This window comes from Poecilia latipinna, unplaced genomic scaffold (assembly GCF_001443285.1).
Source record: "Poecilia latipinna isolate Pla-1442-1.1 unplaced genomic scaffold, P_latipinna-1.0 Scaffold513, whole genome shotgun sequence".
Lineage (NCBI taxonomy): Eukaryota > Metazoa > Chordata > Actinopteri > Cyprinodontiformes > Poeciliidae > Poecilia > Poecilia latipinna.
The window spans coordinates 259,830-266,072 of record NW_015113129.1 but is presented as its reverse complement, the minus strand read 5'-3'; positions in this window follow the sequence as shown (position 1 = coordinate 266,072).

Genomic DNA, 6,243 nt, shown 5'->3' with positions numbered 1-6,243 from the left:
ATGTTAACATTTTACTTCATTTTCCTTCCACTGAATTATCTGCAACTTTGTGTTCTGATATCACATAAAATTCCAATTAAGTAGACTTAAGTTTGTGATTGTAATCCCACAAAATATGGATATCAGTTAATTTGGAAGTTGACCATAAACCTCAGCTTCAAATTGCAATGTGAACATACAGCTATGACTTTGCAGACCTCCGTTTTAAACAATTTTTTTCTGACTGTGTTATTTTATTACAGGTTTGTTTGTGTAATTTTAGCTTCTGCTAAACCCTCTTAGCCTACTTCACAGTTCCTGTCATTTCTGCTTTGCTACAGCAACCAGAAAACATCGGCCTCTGCAGCATTCACTCCTCATTTTTCACTCAAACAGCAAATATATTCTGACAAATGGTTAACCACAAAAACAGCTTGAATGGAAATACGAATGTTACATTGCGTCTTGTGCTATACAACATGGCCTGTTTTCATCAGAACATGTACACACCACCAACAGATCTAAAGTGAGCAGCCCAGTTTGTCAGCGTTCAAAATCTTTGGCATACATGGTGCAATTTGTAGCATGTACAGTTTATCACAATTTCCTCCTAAGCTGTCATTGATCATGAAAAGTAGAACAAGAAACAGGAGCAAATGTCAAAAAGGGCCACGCAGGGGAATAAAGAAAAGGTGTCAAATTTCAGATCCTCGCGGCAAACGGATGAAGAGTGTCAGATCAAACTCCACTAGTCTGTAACAAGGGAGAGAAACGGGAAGCAAGGTGAGACGGAAAGATCTTTAAGATGCTGTTGCAATGCTTGACGTGGAGATGTTATCACCAACGTAAGTTTGTGTCCCCAAAAAAGTGAAAGAAAAATTTAAAGTAAAAACTTTGTTGCGTAATTTCATAATCAGAACTCATTGAAATTTTCTTCTCGACTGTTTGTTATTGCTTTGGGTTTTTACTAGACACCTTTGCACTCACTGTAATTATATTAGCTACTCATTTTTCTCAAAAGGAAACCACTTCTGAAATACAAAGCTAAGTGAAGCAGCATTTACACAGATGATGGTGTGGAATGATTTCATTTTCATACAGGAGCTCTACTTTGATTTCTTTTTAAATGATCCACAGTTTATGGCTTAAGACATGCAACCTCTGAGAATACTTGTTTTGTTTTTTTTCCCCTTTTTGATCCCAACACTGTTAAATAAATACCAATCTCACAATTGCCCCATGATTTATGCAGGTAAGATTAAGAACTAGACAGACAATTAAAAGGTAAAAGTCAAAAACCTTCCCTGTCTACTCAACAGTTAAGCTTGCAAAAAAAATCCTGAGGATGAATGAGGATTGGAGGATGAAATCTTAGCCCATCCCTTCACTAATCCAAAAAAGATTATTCAACCGCAGTGGGAGCACAGGTAAGAAAATGGAGAACACTTTAAATATTGGCCGGTAAGTAGCAACAGCATTCCTGCAAATACAAAAGCAAAGCTTAGAAAAATAAATAAATTAAAAAATAGGGTCTCTGCAGGAATCCGATGTCAGAGCACACAATTTAATAAAGGTATAAATAGTTGACCATCACTGACTCACTCCGCTCTGGCATAAATGTTCTGCAGCTGCTTCCCGCAGAGAAAGGAAAGAAAAAATTAAAAAGGATCAGACCCAGAATTTAAAAAAAAAAAATCTTTTTATAATTCACCAAGGCTAATGTTTATTGCATGTCAGTATTCTCAGAGCAAAGTTAAAACAGATTTTCAGTCAGCACATGAAAAACCCACTGCGCACTCCCTTGTTTGAACAAAACTTCCCACACATGTAACAAAATATCCCACGTATGTATCACACATATGAACAAAATAAATTAAATTAGGGAATGGGCAACTGGTCAGACTGCTGCTCTGCACACCCACAGACATGACTCATGTGCATGAGGTGTGACTTTGCCTCCCTATTTATAACTAAAGAATTAAAAACAGAACCTTTCAGAAAACCACGACTTTATTTTAATTTAGTGTTAACTATCAAGTCAACATTTATGTTTGTCAACATGAATATTGCTCGTCAACTTTTTCTATGCTCGAGACAAAAACAAAGTTGAAGTCCACCGTGAAAATAGTGAATGGCAACATTTCCTGTTTTCGGAGGAATTGTACATGCAGGTCATGCCATCTTTCATAATACCTTTGCTCCTGTGAGGTTTGCGTGTGTGGAAGTTTCTCAGACTGTGCAGACATGGAAAGGTTTGATCTTTAAAGCGGAACTGAACCCTGCGGACCTCGAGCACTCATCATAATTCCAGAGGTGGGGAAGAAACCCATTAAATATGTATGCATTGCTTGTTGATTTTGCACAGAAACCTTTGGAAATATCAAACAGTCAGACTTCGGCTGTCAAAGAAGTCAGTTTACTGACATGGATTTCGGATCTGGACTTTGTGAACTTCCCAAGCATGCGCATGCTTCACACTGGGATTTGTTTATTGCAGCTAAATTTAAATTCCTCACTTACTGCACCACATATTAGACATATAGCACATATTCATAGAATTTATTTTAAAAATTGATTAATTTTCTTGAGATGCTTTGTGTGTGTGATTTTTCTTTTTCTTTTTGCACATTAAATTAGGTAAGTTAGCTATGATAGAAATACCTAATTTGGTATTTATCCATTGTCTATAGGCACTGTTTTATGAAGGAAAGAAAGATCACCAGTCATATAACACATTCACTCTTATGGAAAACTTAAACAGTCATGTTTGTCCCGGTGGGAAGAAGCTGGGGTATCTGAAGATACTCTTGCATGTATGGGCAGAATGTGCAAACTCCAAGTAGAAACAGCCGAGGGCAGAATTTGAACCCACAGGGGGCCAACGATTGCACCAACGCGTTGCACAAAGTGGCTACAGCCAGTTTTGTTCATCTCCACAGAGGTTTTAGTAAAAGGTGGAAGACTTGAAGTAAAAAGAGAAACAAATTGATGGAAAATGACAAATGCAGACTGAAGTTTATGTTGTCTTATTTAAATGGAATCATCTTTAATTTCCTCTTTACGCTCTTGTTTTTCAAAACTCTAGATTGGGCGTTCTTGAAAATAGAAAAAAAAAATCCCCCATGTTTGAGAAAGCAGCTTCTGCAAAATGTACAAAAACAACAACTGTATTCTCTGGAGAAAGTCGACTCTTACCTTAGCCCTGAGATTTCTGAAGGGCTGCCAACTTTTTCAAATGCAGCGAGATATACAGGTTAAAAGTTCAAAATAAAATAAAAAACAGCCTAACTTTTCTTTCAGCCTTCCTGATATCTCTCTCTCTCCTTCTAGCCCAGCCTAAATAGAAACTCCATAAATAGAAACTCTTAGAGTTTATTTAGAACGCTCTAAATAATTGTTTCTTTGTAAATACCATTGGCATCTTTACAGCTCAGTCTAAACATACTGCTACGAAACATAGCTAACTTTAACTCAGTAACTACAGCCACACTAAAGATGCAGTCACTGAGTGAAGTTGCAACCTGGTAGCACATCCGTACACAACAAACAAAAAAAACAACAACAGGAAGTAACAAGACATTTTAGTTTTAGTCTAGTTTAGATTACATATACAGTAGCTGGCAGTTTGTTTCCAACACTAAAGGTTGGTGAGAGTCAAAAGCGATGAAACAAAATTGTGCACAAAAATGTTCAGTACCAAATCTCCTTGGGGGACAAAGAATTTGTCCTCTGACTTTTATGTGCAAACAATAATTTTTTTGTGTTAGTGCGAGCACAACAAATCCATTCCTCTGTTCAGCTACAAATGGGGGCTTTGACTCTTTTTTTTTTTTTTTTTTTAAGCCGATCACAGCCAGAGGGTGGAAGTAAAAGTATAAGCCCCATGTTTGAGTCAATGACAAATGTCAAACTAAATCAAATAACATACTTTCAAACAACTGTCGCCGTTCCTCTCACACACACGCACACACACTCACGCACGCAGGTATAGAAAAAATACATTTCATCCACCATCTTAGAGCTCAGAGTTTGAGCATTCAGTCCAAGGCCAGACAGCTTGTTAGAATTCAGTGTGGCGAAGTCTTATCTAAAAGAGATTGAAAACATGTGGACAGACAGCAGGGCTTGGCAGAAAACATTTTAGATTGTCATAAGTCATGTGGCCGCAAGGTGCCATAGGGTCTCTTTAATGTTTATCAGAAAAAAAAAGAAAAAAAAAACATTCAAGGGAACAACAGATTTGACATACCACATCAAGAAAATACAGCCATTGAAGGCAGCAGCATTTTTTAGGTCTATATGGAGCCTAGACCATGTATTTTAGAATTTGTATATTAAACTTTATATTTTTTTTACGTAGATTTTTTTTTCTGGGTACAACAAATATTAGCTCCTCTGGTAAAAGTGTGTTGGTAAAAGTTGAAGTTATGGAAGGCAAGTCCCTCTTTTCATGCCGTAATCTAATAACAGACAATTAACCAAAAACATGTTCTGGACTTTTTTTTATTCTTCACTTAATGCGTGGGTTTTAAATTAAATAGAGGATTATTCTTAGGTTGCAATAAAAGATGCATTTATTTCAAAAAAGCTGCTAATTTTGAACTAATATTTATAGAAGAAAATGTTCATTTGTCAAATTACACTGGTATATTACTTTTTATGTCATCATTTTTTTTAAACTGTTACACACAATCATTACATATATAACATAAAAATAAAGCTTGGTGTCTGTCATGGCAGGGTAAGGCTCGATTAAGAGCTCTTCTTTCTGCGATGTTGAAAGTGGGTTTTTCAGTGAAATGACAACTTGATGGGATGTTTCATGCATGTCTGTTTGTCTGAGAGAAAACCGTTGCATCAGATCCTGTTTGCAAGCAGCGGGTTTTTGCTCCGCAGCATGTGGTGGGGGGAGCCTTCCCCTGTTTGTCAGCAGCAGATTCATAAAGGGATGAACGGCAGCTTTCCCTGTGATGTTTCAGAAAACTAATTTTAATGTGCTACACATTCTAACATTGACATCTTATTTTTATTTTTTTATTTTTTTTAGAGGGAGCAAAGTTGGCAGCACTGTTTATCTTTTTGCCACATGTAAAATTCAGACTAGTGAATATAATCATGTCTCAATGCAATATGAAAAGTTAAAGTAGACGACCTGGACTACATCAAATCCTAAAATTAAACTAATATTGTGATAAAACTTAGCGGATGCACGGTAATAACAGCTCATATAGTCTGCAAAACTAGAGCATCTCAGAGTATCATGCTGATGAATATATATTTTTTTAATGAAAGAAAGAAATAAAGAAAGGTGCTGGAAACAAAAATGCAATGGTTTCTGGTGGGACAACAACAGATAATAGAATAAAATTCATGTTATTGAAAAAGCATTGGGTGTTTTATTTCATTTTATTCCATGTTGGTCTTATATTTTTCAAGAGCGAGGTGCTCAGTCATGCAACGCATTCCAACTGTTCAGGTAATTGTTTTTAAGACGGCCAAAACCGATGGGCTTTTACACTGCACCTTCTTGCTGCGTTCATCATTTCTCCCCTCCCCAAAAAATGCAGCCTGCATTTCCCCCTTCAGTTTGGCTCATTTTGAAATTTGACAGCCTGCTGTGCGGCACAGCGGAAACAACACAGAGAAATTTGTATCGAGGCTCATTGCCGGTCACACCCAGTGGGTGGGAAGTTTGGGTGGGAGTGGGGATTCTAGCTTGGCTGGAAACAACATTTTACAAGTTCTCTGTTTAATAATACCAGGTTGACTGAATTCCTCCAGTTGCTTTCAGCTGCACAACATCCAGCCGCTAAAGTTCGGAGCAGATCCAGAATCCAACTTGTGTTTCATTTATGTGTCCTTACTTTAGCGTTCGGAGTTAATAACGTGATCTCGGCTCATGCTGCTGCAACTGTCTAGCTAATTCAGTGATTTTAAGGAATAATATACATTTTAACAAAAAAAACAAAATAATAATGATATAGTTTTAGCACACTTTTCAAATTGTTTTCTTAACAGAGCTATCCATTGATTAGGGATTAGATTATAACCACCTGCCCCATAGTGTGTTGGTCTCATTTTCTCTGCTAAGGCAGCCCTGACCAGTTGAAGCTGCGAGCCAGGCCCTCCATGGATCGAACTTGCTCGTTAAGCACATCCCACAGATGCATGCTAGGATAGAGATCTGGGTTTTGAAGGCCAAGCGAACACTGTAAACTTATTGCTAGGCTGCTCAAACCATTCCAATATGGTTTGAGCAGCCTC